The 15,302-nt window shown below is 41.5% G+C and overlaps 1 protein-coding gene across 3 annotated transcripts in view; it reads right to left on the reverse strand.

Annotated features, from left to right (window-relative positions):
• Positions 1 to 15,302, reverse strand: part of POU2F1 (POU class 2 homeobox 1) — a 200,370-nt gene that overhangs the window by 184,659 nt on the left and 409 nt on the right. The window lies entirely within an intron of this gene.

A 15,302-nucleotide genomic window follows, 5' to 3' on the forward strand; every position in this document is an offset into this window, starting at 1 on the left:
TTAGTGACCTTTAATCACCTGTTTTCCTCCTCATGTCCATATCTAAACACTAACCAGGTAGATTAGGTCTGAATACAGAGACTACATGATCTTTATATAGGACTCTGCTCTTCATCTTTCCAAGTTGCTAGAAAGCAATGCTTGTTTGTTGAAACACTAAAGGCTAGTCTTCACTATAAAATTTTGCCAGTTTAACTATACCGGTTGAAACTCCCAAATCCAGGAGACTCTGATCCAGCAACATCCTTGGTCCAGCAGGGCCACAGATGTGGCTGAACCAAAGAGCCCAGGAGGTGGCAGTGGGAGCCAGTTAAAAGAACGCAGTGCTGGGGAGCCCCAGCTGGGCCAGCAGCAGTTGCATGAAGCAGCAGCCGGGGGAGCTCCTGCCCCTGCCAAGGAATCCCTGGCATCAGCTGGGCCAGGCAGCCAGGGAATCTCAGCTGCAAGGGGGTTTCCAGTGGCAGGTGGTTCAGCAGGGGATCCCCACCATCACCACCCTGCACCCCGCAAAGGGCCAGCAGTGGATGGGCAGCCCTGACTGGGAGCCCTAGGACACCTCTGATGGCAGTGGGACCGTATTGGGCAGCCCCAGCCACAGAATCCATGACTGAAGCGGGGCAGACAGAGGTGGGAGGTAGTACCAACCAGCACTGGGACAGGCCCTAGCAGCAGAACAGTGTGGCCAGGCAATCCCTGATAGAACCCCTGATAGCAGTGGACCTGGTGGTGGCTGGGTAGCTCCAGCCTGGGAACCCTGAGGAACACTGTGTGGTAGTACAGCCAGCAGCAGCCAGAGTATGCCAGCCAAGACTCCCAGGAGACTCTGGTACAGTGTGTGAGCAGCGGGATGGGGAGCCCATGCCAGGCCAGCATTAGCAGGGACAACGGCAGGGCAGGGAGCCAAAAGGAGATGAATCTGGTAATAGCCAACAGGGGAACTGCGTTCTTTTAACTGGCTCCCACTGCCACCTCCTGGGCTCTTTGGTTCAGCCACATCTGTGGCCCTGCTGGACCAAGGGCCTCCCCTGGTCTGGCAAGTTCCCTAGTTTGGGACAGCTTAGGTCCCTAGGGTGATGGTCCAGGGATGTCCAACCTGTACCAGACTAATTAAAACATCAAAGCCCTCTTAATAGAGTAAGACCAGGTGTACACTAAAAGTTGGTCCTCTCTAGTCTGGCACCATCAGGACCTGAACAGTGCTGAACTACAGAATTTGACAGGAGGTCAACCGTGGCCTGGAGGCTCTGATGCCAGCCCTGGCTTTGGGTCTCTGTTCCTGGTATCAGCCCAGGCCCAGGGCTTCCCAGACTCCTGCAGCTCTGGTCCCAGCCTGGGGCATTGGACAGAAGTGTAAGGGGGAGGCAGGAAACTTAGCCCCGCTCACAATAAAGCAGACATTTGAATAACTAAAATCATGCTGGACCACAAATGTTGCTGGACCAGAGAATGCCAAACCAGAGAGGTTCAATCTGTACAAAATGTTACCAGTACAGCTATCATCAGTTTGATGGCAACCTCTCCCTCCCACTTCAAAATAGATGCAGTTCTACCAGCAAAAGAGTTCCTTTGCCAATAGAGGTGCCATTTGAAGAGATTTACCCATACCAATAAAATATACTTATGCCAATATAAACTACATCTCTGCTAGGAGGCTCTGCCATGATAGATATACCAATACAGCTAAATCAGCAAAGCTTTCCTAGTGTAGACTCACAGTTATGTCAGTATAGAAGTAGTTATATCAATATAGCATATTGTTCCCCTATTAGTTCCCCAGCCAGTACAAAATATACTGGAGTAAGTACTTTTAAAATGATATAATTTTGGGAGGGGAGGAGGAGGAGTGCATAGCTATACAAGCTAAATATTCCAATGTAGATGTGATCTTAGATACAGCAGAAAAGCATTTCTACTAGATGAGTTTTGAAGCTTTCCTTATAAACAGACTAATATTACCTCATTCTATAGATGAGTAACCTCAATCAGGAATTTTCTAACTCCAGATCCATCATGCCAGAATTTGACTCTCTCCCGGATATTCATCATATATGACAAACAGAGATAAACATGAGAAAGGATTTCCTCATTTTCTTTCTCTGCTTCCACAAAGGAAGTCACAACAAAAGCAGCTCCTTATTCTTTCCAAGTTCTAATTTTTCTTGACATTTCTTTTATCTCATTCACCAGATGGCCCATAGTCCTCTTCTCAGATTCAGAATTGGTTGCTTCTGGAAATCCTCCTCCCCTCCTTTCTCATCAGAACAGCTAATGTCTGTAGAGTGAGAGATGCTTGCTCAGTGCAGTGCATGCAGACAGATTCTGCAGTGAGTAGATATAGACGAAATAAGCATTTTCTCCCTTCTTGATCTGACTTTCAATACTTAGTTTGTGTCTGAACTCTCAAATTCTGCTGGTCAAGTTAAACCAGTATCCCAACTGTTAACACACAGGCATTTGGCATAGAGGACTGTACTAGTTAAATTAAACTACAAATCCTTTTTTTAAAAAAGTGGCACAACTTGTATATTTAGACCAGAGCTTGGGGGGAAAAAACTGGGAACAAGTCCAGGAAATGCTTCTCTTGTGACAACTGTCATGCAGCAGAGGAGATAACAAGGTAAAGAGGCCAAATTTTACACAATTGCCTCTGCTGCCTGCAAATGATAAGAGGAAAATTACAATCAAGTGAAAAATTGAAGTATAAGGACTGGGCTCCAGTGCTGCGGGGCTTGGGCTCGGACTCCAGTCCTCAGCAGCCAGACCTCATCAGCCCCAGTGCTGCCCCACCCGGCCAGGGCTCTCCAGGCACTGGGATCGCAAGGCCCTTGCTGCCTCACCTGACTGGGGATCCCTGGGCCTCACCTTTCACTGCAAGCCTAGGATGGAGCTCCCCAGGAACGGGGCTCACTGGCCCCCGCTGCTGCTGGCCCAGGCAGGGGCTCCTGGCAAGCTCTCACTCCCACTGCCAGGGCTCTCTGATCCAGCAATATCTGTTGTCCTGCCAGACCACAGATGTTGCCAGACCAGAGTGTCCCAGATTTAGGAGGCTCAATTTGTACTAGTATTACTTCCTATATGTACAAACTTTTACAATGGCACTAGCGGGATTCTTGAACTGGATAGGAAGAAAGCAGAGTAGGAGTGGCAAAATAGCACTGTAGAAATTCTTGGAAGGGGCAAAGTAACATGTCTTTGCTCTGCACTCTCACAATCTCAACAGTACCTGGATTGTTGTAATCTCAGACCATCCCTGTCTACTTGAATTATGAAGGGAGTCCTAAGAACTTGCTCTCCTCTCTCCCCTTGTAACCTACCTGGATATCCCTCTGGTCTGAAATACCCATAGTTTATTAGCATTTAGAGCACTATGCAATAGCCCTACTTTCTAATACTTAAAGGAAAGGTTTAAAAGGTAAAGGGTATGATTTTATAATCTTACTCCCTTTTAATGAGACTGATGATTGAGGGTAGGTATCCTGTTTTAATCCTTTACACAAGCCACAAAATTATGTATAAATGCCTAAGATTCTGGTGATAAGCTCAATAGAAAAGCCTATAAATAAAATAAATACTTGATCCTGCAATAAAGTCATAATACTGAATATGACATCACAATTGTCTCTAACAATTAAGAACTCTCAAACACAATATATTATCTTCACTGCAGAATCATGAAGCAGCTGGGATGCAATGGAAGAAATGTTCTTATAGAAAACACAAATCCTCAACAAAACAGGGAACATAGGATGCTACTGAAGGTAAGTTGCCTTTTGGATAGCTCCTATTTCATTTGCCCAGTGTGAGACTCCTTTTAAATGTTCAATCTTCTATAAAAGGGCTATTGAAGCGTATATACACATTTGTTGTACAATGAAAAATAGCTTAATAAAAAATTGAAGTTTCTCCTGAAGTGAAAGTGTTTTGAAAAGCACACCTGTTCAACTTTTATTAAAGTACAAAAGAATAGTTCTACTTACACTTTTGACATCAACATAGTAAAAAGTACCCTAAGACTTGAATCTTAGATGTAAGTGTGATATGTTCAGTCAGAGATCCCCTTGAGACTGTCATTTGATGGACTGATCGTACAATGGGCCCACCTACTTGCCCTTAGGGCGCCCCATCACTTATTCCTGCAGAGCCAGCAAAGACAGAGACATGGGGTCAAAGCCCATAGCAGAGCAAGGCAGACACTGAGATCTGTTCAGCTCTGAGAAGGCTCAGTCACAAGATCTTGACACAGCACCCAGGTACACAGCTCCAATGGGATCAGAACCCCAAATATATCCATCTTACTTGGCATAAAAGTTGTATACAGTGCACGCTCATAAGTTGTTCACTCCCTTTATCAATGAAACAGAGATATGCAAACTGTTGCCCTCCCTCAGGTAACAATTACATGTAGAAGATTTAATTAACAAAAATGATGTTATTAAATATAAAAAATAAGATTTAAGTGGCTGCAAACAACATCTCAAAGTAAGTTACTAAGGTAAACAAACAAGACATGCCAGCTAAGCATAATACTCTAAGAAACTTGTTACATGCAATATTTTACCCTAAGAGTAGTGTAAATCATCTTTTCTCACTAGGAAACCTCTTAGCTTGGGCACACTCCTTCCCCTGTTCAGTCTTAAATGTTTCCGCTTGTCACCTGAGTGATAAGGTGTGTGGTGATGTCTTGATGTTTGGTAATTGCCCCTAATATTTGGTTTCCTGCCTAGAAATAAATTTTGGACAGGAATCCCCTGTGTTCAGTTTGAACCCTTTCATACTCATGGAAAAAGTACCGCATGCAAAATGGGTTCCAGCATGAGGTGATCTGGCCACATATCTTGACAGGACCAACCATATTCCAGCTTACAGGAAGAACAAGACTATTCACAGATCACTCTCTCAAGTACCAGGGCATCAAGTTCCTTGCGTGCTAATGAAGGCTTTTAGCAGTACATCTAGATATATAAACAGGTTTACACTTCATATGTCTAGGATACACACCTTTAGAAGATTACAAACTTTTCAGACAGATTTTGTCACATTTGCATAAAACATATTTGAGTTAGGTTTTTGAATATAACCATGCCTATTTCCAGAAAGGATATGAGGGTGCAACATCAAAGTCAGAACTTCAAGAAAAGTCTCTTCCAACCTTTGGAACAGATGAAATGTCAAGTTATGACTGCCATATAACATATGCGTTGCACATTCAGACCTTTGTTTAGGTGGACAATGGCAAGGTTCTCACATAATCAGACATATTTCCAAAAAGCACTTGCCTAGTGCAATACATTAAATATGCACGGTTATGAAAACTGCCCATGCATAGTTCTCATCTGCACAACTATCAAAATCTGTTTCTCAATTACAACCACCTTCTATGCCACATGTAAAATATCTGCCACCAGCAATTTCTCACATTTAAAAATGCCTAAAGTCTACTCATGTAATAGTGAGAATTAGCCTTCCTGAATCACACGTAGGGCTTTGGCTTGAACTGAGTGATATTTAGCAGTCACAGTTAAGCTTCTGACCCGAAGGAACATACTAGTTTCACACACACAAAATTACAATCACGCTTGATATTGAAATCATGGATTGTGTGAATTGTGTGAATGCCAGGAGCAACTAGTGAGGGAGGAACATGTGGGGGCCACCAGTTATGTGACTTACCCCCCAACTCAGGGAAAGGGCAGATCAACCCCTCTCTACCTCAGGCTACATCTCTCCCTACCCCTCTTCACCCTCACCACCATGCCATGTGGCCAGAGACAATAGCAAGGCTAGGGTCCAGCACGAGCAGTAGGGATCCGCACCCTCAATTACTGGTAGGGAAAATAGAGCAATACAGCCCAAGCTCGCTCTGCTCATCTGGCTGTTCCCCCACTTCGCTCCCCAGCCACTGGCAGTGAGGGGGGGGCAGACCTCTGCTGCAGGCACCATGCCTCTCCTGCTAATCCCTCCAGACACCCAGAGAATCCGGTCCTGTGACTGCTGGCTGGCCCCTTTGCCCTCCCACCCATGGCTTTTGTGGGGGCTTTTGCATCCCCGGTTGATCCTAGTTACTTATTACAGGGCTCAAAGAGAAAAGCTATGAAAATGTAGGATTTCAGATGTTCATTTGCTCAAACAATTCAGCATGTCTATCAAAGTTCAATGGAATAGATTATCTTCTATGTTTTTCAGCAAGTGTCAGGAAGTGGAAGCTCTATGTGGTTTTACCTACATGTATGTAACGCTCCTATTTATTTAAAATGCAAGAATCACATAACTGAAATATTTGTAAACATTAACATTGTACAACAGATATTTTTATTCACTACCTTTTTTTTGGCCAAAGAACATTGCCAGGTGGTCATAGACATTTAACTACTGTAAACCAAAGCAGTTAAAATGGTTAAACAGCAATGTTTCCTCCTTGGTCAGTCCATGTTTCCAGAGGCTATTTACCAATTAAACTAAAAAAACCCCTCCAAAATGCAAAAAGAGTACAGCCCTACAAATAACAAAAACTAACCACTGAATCTCCCTAAAATCATTCTTTAAAACATCAATCCTCTGATTAATAAACCAAAATGGAGTATCTAATATAAGTTGTTTTTTTCAGATATCACTCCAAGAATAACTGAATTTTTCACACAGGTAGATGGCCTAGACATTTCCCTCATTTTTTTCCTCTGAGGATCATACACAAGAAGTTTTAAGCAGACTGACTTAGATCTGACCAAGTTAGAAAAGATTTATTGATTCGAGGTTAGTCTTACAACACTAATCAAAACGTAACTATTGAAAGATTACCCTTCTACAAGTTTTAAGACAAGATGGGTCATTCTGCGCTTCATAACGCTAATTCCTTTTGTTGCTACAAAGTATATTGTTCATAACTATTCAAAACTTATGCTCACAGGCAGGAAAAAAAAAAAGGTACTTACCATTTACTAAAGCCTGCATTTAATAAGCTTTAATATAAATACTTTTACATGAAATCAGATTGCAAGACCCATAGCTAGGTCCTACCTGCAGTTCTAACTATCATGTTGACAACAACATAATAATTCTATAATTCTCCAGAACGGCAGGACAAATCATGTATTAGTCAGATTCCCAAATATTATGAGTTTGGACTTTAGCAGGGTTTTATTACAATTCCAGAACACAGTTCAGACCCAACTACAAAGGCACTATGTGGTAACTGGGGTTCACCACACAGCAGACTAAGACTTTAATTAAACATCACATTAAGATAAACAGAGGGAAGCTCTCACCTCTCAGTGCTAATCATTTTAGTCTACCTGCAGACTCAAAGAAAGTACATAATTTTACAATATCAAGGTTATCTTCATAATTTTAAGAATGACCAGCTTTAAATATTTGTATTCTAGAATTTTGCTAAGTCTTGCTGATGTCCTAAACTGTATCAATTCCAGAACACACTTAAAACCCAAAAGAGTTAGAATCAGCAGGATTTTGTGTAGTAATGGGCAACCTGTGGCCCATAAAAGTTCTGTGTGTGACCTGCAAGACATTTTGTTTAGTGTTGCCCACATGCAGGGTTGCCAAATTCTGCTGATTTCTATCCACATATAGTTGTTTTCTTACCGGTATTAGGAACACACACATAAAGCAAGGGCTCAGGAAGTGAGGTGTGTGCTGATTTTATAAAACATTGAGAATGCCATGCACTTTCTCTGCATCCAATCAATGTGCTGCTACATCTATCTGCATAGCACATCCCATAAATTCTAGGTACAAAAGCGCAGTTAACAAAACTACTCTGTTGCAGTTGACTGTCTTAGATTGATCACCAGCTCTGGATCCAGCTTTTAGTCAGTTAACCCATTAAACATGAGGAAAATCTAATTGATTAAGCTGGATTTTATATCCCTATTACTACATAGCATGTTGCTCGTATTTGTGTGGATTTAGAGGTCAGGAAGACATGGTCACAAAAATTCATTTAGTGGAGGGACTTTTCCAGACTGATCTTGTCCAGTTTGGTGAAAACAGCAGAGATTTCAAGTTGACTTTATTTCTTATGCTATCACATCTCTAGCTTGTTTTGGAGAAAGGAATTTCTGCAGTATCACCACCGCAGTCAAGCCACAGTTTTACCATGGTATCATCTAGACCTCCTCTTAGCAGAATCTGATATGTGGTTTAATATGCCAGCTGCTGGAATCTTGTTTTCTCCTGCACACACACTCTAATTTAGGTGGAGATGCACCAAACAATACTGCAAGAGTGGGAGTTTGGTTTTTGTTGCTGTTGTTTTTAAAGAGCTACGATACTCAACCTCACTGATTTGCTCAAAGCCATAAAACAGGACAGTATGGGGGAAATGGAAATGAAAATCAAAAGTTCCTGGCTCCCAATCCAATGTTAAGAACACAGAAGCCTAGATTTTGAATAATCTTGAAAGAATTCCAAGACTTCTCATCACAAGCTGTCTAAAACAAATACACTGTGATAACAAGTCAATGATAGTTCAGGCCCAAACGTCAGTATTATGGATGACTGAAAATACTGTGAGATCTCCATTTGTACATTTATATTCTCTTAAGTTATTGAAATCAATATAAATGTTTAAGATGTGCCCTTCTGTTCCAGAATTTTATATTGGTCTTGAAATAAGATGCACCACAGACTAGTCCACATTAGAAACAAGGCTAAACCATTTTAAAGAGCAGAAGAGCAACTGTAAGAAATACAGAAATAGAAGAGTGACACGTTCATAGCAGTATTTGCACTGAAGTTGGTTGCTTGCACCACCACGCAGTATGCTGTTTCCAAAGACCTTTTAAAACAGAATTTAAGTATTTTTCAATAGTTTTAGCATCTATAAGAAATAGACAAATGAAAATGAAACCCTTACTACTGCTAAAGATCAGCAGGGTAAGGAACAATTTGCAAGGCACCTCTGCAATAGGATTCCTGGAACAAGCTGAAGTCACATTTCTTATTCAAGAGATGATTAACTAATAATACAGAAATGACTAATTCATGAGATAACTGAATCACTTCTACCATTATTTCATACTCCTCCCCTTGACAAAATCTAAGCTGTATACACCTGCTATTTTACATTAGTATGGCCAGGCACAAATTAGTAAATTACATGTTATTTCAAATAGAACAATCAAACGAACAAATCATGAGGCAATAAAAAACAATTTTCCTTAAAAAAAGACTGTTTGAAAAACCACAGATTGGCAGGGGGACTTAGGTTTATTGATATCTATCTCTTTAAAACTGACTAGATTTCAATTTCACTTTTTTTTTTATTAAAATATTTATCTTTCCAATTTGCTATGCAAAAGATCACACACAGGAAGCCAATTAGGTCCTTACCTACAGCAGACATTTTTTCATAAAGATTCCTGCCATTACAGTATGTGTGGTGCAACCAAGAAGCCATTAAAGATTTGTCTTTGAACATCTGTCATGTCTAACCCTACTTAAAGCAGATCTACACATTACACTGTAGTTAAAAATTCTGACAGCCACCAGCATCTTATTCTTACTAGCACTCTCATTGCTATTATTCATGGAGGTGCACAGGGGGTATTAATGGTGAGACTGTTTAAGAGTTAGAGTATACATAGCTTAAGTGAATATACAGGGGAACTGTGACATTGATTATACAGAAAATGTAATCAAATACACAAAATAAACAAACTGAAACAACAGAGTAAGATTTTTCTTAAACTTCTCAGATCATGTATTTTAGGGGAGGGCTAAAGTGTTAAAAGGTCAAAAAACCTGCACATAGGAATGTATTTCTAATTTGATGCTCTACCTTGAAGCAGAAATGCTGCAAACATCTATTAATAAAAGGTGGTACTTACATAGCACTTCAATCTTTAAAGCACTTTACTAAACATTACCTAATTACACCTTCTCTGTCTCCACAACATCCCTGTGGGGTTGGTATTTATTATCCCCATTTTACAGGTGTAGCCTTCGGTCATACAGTGAGTCAACTCAGCGGAATGGAACTCAGGAAATCCTGGATCCCAGCCTAGTGCTTAATCACTAAACAGTACTGCCTAGTATCCACAGTAAAATTCATTAATACAAGTAGCCATTAGCAATTCATTAAAATATCTCCCACAAGGAATTTGTAGTATGCTAACGAAGACCTACTTAAAAATAATAATCTGACAAATGTGGACATTAGTTGATACCAATTCTGCTAGTCAGTTGTGCAGACTGCCAAATGTAGGGAAATGAATTCACATAGAAATGTTTTTTTTTCTCTTCAGGAATAGAAATGATGAAGTGTAACAGAGTCTGTAAGGTTCTTTTACTTAAAGCTTAATAAAGTTACTGCACCCAACTGTGAAAAGAAAAATAGTCATATTTACAGAACACATCCTTTAATTAGCAGGTGTGAGAGTTCAGACAGATTTCAAGTGAAGTATAACTAATTCATGAACATACAGAAAAAGATTACAATACAAAATTAAGTTTATGTGATTCCCTTCCCATTTCTACTGCTGTACTCAATGCAATGCAAGCCATCACTAGGGCTGCAATGTATTGCAACACATCACAATAGGAACATGGTGAGGAAAATTGTTAATGCAGAAGAGAATCTCTACAGTATCAAGCAGCCAGTACAGTAAGTCTACACAATCATATAAGAATCCCTTGTTCACTGGATACTACTTGCTCTGTGTACAGAATTAATATCAAATTTGGAGCAAACAATTTAAGATTAATTTTGCTCAAAGGTTCTATTCTGCTTTTAACAACAGTGTAAATGGCACTCACTGATTAGTAATATGCACCTCATACAAACCTCTCGTAAAAGGATCAGGATTGTGACTACTTCTCTCAAGATATGTAGTTTAGTTATGTTCAAAAAATTGAGGATACTTAATTGGTGGTTGTTTGAAGTACCAAAAAAATGCAGCCTGTTGTAATAAAGTGATTTTTAAAAAGTGGAAAAAACTATTGTAGAATATAACACACTAAACTTGCATGTTAAATAGCATACATTCTTTCTGAAGTTCTCAAAGGAATCAGGACTTGGTAAAAGTGAGTAAAAAATTACCACGTCCCACAAACTCTATTACTTAGCTATACTCCACTGGGCATGCCAAATTTTGTTATGGCTATGTGTGTGTCAAGGTCAACTCACTGAAGAGGGCAACTAATTACTATAATTTTTTTTTTCAAAATTGGCCAAGAAGAACAGGAGAGGGAGGAGAAAAATCAAGGAAGAATCAAAGGCCTATGGAAAGGAAGAACAATATTCCACTTCTTTAACAGGAAACTGGATATAATGATAGATCATAACAAAAATTAAAACGTAGAGACCCTTTTCCATAAAGCTTTTCTGAGCTTTAAAACTTGTGTCAGATAAGAACTACTACTAGAATGGACTAACTCTGTTTAAATGTAATAGTGGCAATTATGATTGTACTACTGTGCTTTAAATGATAAAAATGCTTCAAAATCTTATTTTCTAAACAAATTAATCATCAGTCAGGACCTTGAATACAAGCAGGAAGTATACTATTGTTTACTAAATATGTTAAGAGGTGGGTAATTGACTAATAGTGTAGTCAATTTGTATTGACACGATTAGTTGATAAGGAAAGGTGCTCTGTCCCAGCTCATGCTGGTCCAGGAGCTACTCCCGCTGAAGCTCTGCAATGTAAATGTAGTAACAGAGGCGCAGTGATCCTGGACTGACATGAGCCAAGACTTTTTACGATGGCCTGGGGCAAAGCAGCCCCAGTTCACAGCAGCTAGGGTTGGCCACAGACTGAGGCTGCTGCTGGAGCAGTCTCGCCTACACCCGCCCCTCAGCTGCTGCCTCCAATAGGGGCAGCAGCACTGGGCGGGGGGGGGGGGGGGTGGACAGGAGAGAAGGCAGGGGACCGGGGAAGATGATCCGGGGGGGGGGGGGACAAACTTTTAAGCCAACTCCCCCAGGCACTGGCCCTGTTTCCCTCCCCTTGCTGTCTCTCATACAGAGGCAGCAAGGAGGTGAGGGAAGCCAACAGTCGAGTACTCAACTTGATTACCCAATAAGCTTAGGCTTACTTCCTACTGTATATATGGCTTACTTACATCCTACTCTGTGTGTGTGTGTGTGTGTGTGTGTGTGTGTATATATTCTAGTACATTCCCACATACCTAACACAATAATTCGTGCGAACAGCCAAAGAATATATTTGAAAACCACCTCAATTTTCCCATATAAACACAACATTAAGCAGTGCTAAACATCAATACTCAACAAAGGAAGTGTCAGAACCTAACCATTTGCTTTCTAAAGACTTCAGATTTGCTTGAAACAGGACTATAGAAAGAGTTTTTAATATAAAGTCGCTAGTGGCAAGAAGAAACTTTCTCTGAAGAACATACGAGCCCAAAAGATTTTTTTCCTTTCATTTAAAGCTAGTAAGTTTCTAGCTTTTGTAACTGCAAATATAACTTTCCAAATGTGAACTAATACAGTGCTATCCTGAGTTTCCATAAAGAAGCAGAAGCCTTTGGTCACTTCCACTGGTGAAAGATCCTTCTTGGTAGGTAAAACTGTCCAGGATCACTTCAGTTTCACTCTGCAGCCACTGAAAATCAGAAAACTCTGAAGGGATAAGAGAAAAATTCTTTGTCTATTCTATCATATGGAAAACTTGAAATTTTATCCTGATCTCATCAGACATTTATAGCCAAAGCACAAAATCAAAAAGTTAGCCTCACTTAAGATCCACTGAAAGTACCCTGATAGAAATTGCAGCTGAGGGGGAAAATGCAGTTCTTGCACAGATGTTGCTGCTAGGTTTCATAGGTGGAATCACCATATTCTAACTGTATCACATGGGAAGGTTCAGTAAAATTTGAAATCGTAACCAAACAACATCAGTTGGAGGTGGACAGATTTGTTTTAGCATGTAAATGGCAGAATGCTGGGCTCATTAACCCCAGGTCAGACATGTGACAGCACAAGGCCTGAGTCCAGCCATTCATCCTTTCAGAATTACTAAATTGTCAGTTAGAATCAAATTTTTGTTTGCAAGATGCGAATGTACATTTTTACCATCTTGGATAAAATATCTACAGTCTCAGCAGTGGTTAAATTGCTTCTATAAAGGAAACTGTCCTCAGATAAATGGTTTCTCTATAAGAAGATTTCACTGGCACACCTCATCCCAGGTCAATAAATCAAATTAACTGCACCTTGTCCTCTGGCCGGTGACATCATCAGCTTGACCACATCTTGTGAAGCGAGTGCAAAAACATATGCTATTTAAGGCATGAAATCATATTATTGCTTTTTGTCCAGCCAACCCCATGCTGCTGGTCTATGAAGCAGTCAGTCACCTGAACAGTTTCATTATAGGTTCTACAGATCTTTTCTTGCAGTATTCAAGACCTGTCTTTACCAAGGCAGAGGGGGAGAAAGTAAGCAGTGAGAGTGGTCATTTTAAAATTAAAAATGTTTTTCTATTAACTGAAGACCAGTATTCTCTAACAAATTAACCTTCGAGCAAACTCTATAAAATATGCTGATTGCACTATTACATGAACTCTTCTTAATCATGCTTCAAAGATGTTTGCATACTCATCTGATAGGGCTACTATAAGATACCCTTCTGTTCAATTCTTTTCCTCCACAGCTGAAAACAATGGCCACTAACGAAAAACCACAGTTTTATCAACATTAATACCACATGAAAATAAAATGACTCCATTATCTCCCTTGAAAAAGGAGTCCATTTTGCTTGTCATTAAGTTGCCTGGAGGCTGGCTAAAACATAGGTAGCCCTGACAATTTAAGGAGAAAAATATTTTTCAATTTTCATTCAGTCAACTATGTATGGCATACAAACACAGAAAACTTATATTGTTTTGTTTTTTCTCATACTGTCAAATTAAAAATAACTCAGAAGGCCAGGGATACTGACAAAAGTATCAAACACACAGGACTGCTATACAAAATGCAGGTCATAAACACTAAGGAGAAAGAGGTTTATTGTATTTAATGTGATATGATCCAAAATTCAAGGTTTGCTTCTACATATTAAATCTAGTTTGTATATGGGAGTAGGAGGGAGGCTTTTTAGCTTTTGAAAGTGTTCTCAGAGACCCAATAAATGTACATTAAAAGCAAATCTTTTTTTAAGTAAACTGGGGACAAAGGAATGAAAATGCTCAATACTCACTGAAAAACAGTTATGAAAGGGACAGCTTTAAATACTTGTGTTGATATAAATTAAAAATAAGCCCCTTATTTAAAAGACATGAGTGTGTGAAGCTAGAAGCAGTTCTGATGCTGCTCAAGCCCCAGGAGGGTTTTGTTTTTGCTGGCGGGGGTGGGGTGGGGGGGTCATTTTGGTTATTAGTAAATAAATCAAGCGGCAGAGAATGAGGCCTAGGCGTCTGCCAGAGGAGCCAGGGCCTACCTCTTCCTCCTCTCACCCCCTCCCCACACGGCCTGGGTTTGATCTCTGGGCCCTGTGGGTTGCCAAGAAAATTTAAAAAAAGCGAGAGAGCAAGAAAGAAGAATCATATTGAACCACAAAAGCACATGGGGCGAATGTAAAATATAAACACGGCTTTGGGCTCTGAGTGGCTGTTATTAAAGGTCTGAATTACTAAACATGAGAGGCGGGGAAACCCAGGCGGCCATTTCAATAATATAAACCTCCCCGAATTAGACATTATTCAAATGAGACCAAGACACAGAGAAGGAGAAGGAGGCCGGCTCCGCACCCCTGGCAGCCAACTTGCTACCCCAGCCGCCAATGCTGCCACCCCATGCACCCATCAGAAGCCCCGCAGGGCCTGGCTGTTAGCCTCCCCCAGGGACCTATCCCAGGATACCCCCCACTGCTCTACTCGGCCTCGCTGACTCCTAAGGAAGCGAGAAGGGAGGGGGAGATGTCAGGGCAGCCCAGCCCCCTGGGTACAGAGACCCCACGCAGCCCCTCGCCCCCAGGCAGACCCCCCTCCCCCGCAAGGAGTCGAGCGGAGTTGAGGCACCTTTTCTGTAGGGACAGAGGAGAAGACTTTCGCCAAGCCGCCCCCCCGGGCCCTCTGCACCCAGCCCCCCGTGGCAGGCAGGCCTCGGGCTGTGGGGAAATAACGCTACCAAGGCTGGGGTGGGGGGGACCAAAAAAGAGCCAATATCTCGCCTCCAAACCCCGCGCCCCACACCCGCGCCCCGGCGCAAGAGCATGGGGGGCCCGGCCCCACTGGGGCGGGGGGTCGCGGGGTGCTCGCCCCCCAGCTCCGGGCCCTGCCCCCCAGCTCCCTGCCCGATCTGGGCCCGCTCCGCCATGAATATG

Source organism: Pelodiscus sinensis, chromosome 1 (genome assembly GCF_052426305.1).
Source record: "Pelodiscus sinensis isolate ZL-2025 chromosome 1, ASM5242630v1, whole genome shotgun sequence".
Taxonomy (NCBI): domain Eukaryota; kingdom Metazoa; phylum Chordata; order Testudines; family Trionychidae; genus Pelodiscus; species Pelodiscus sinensis.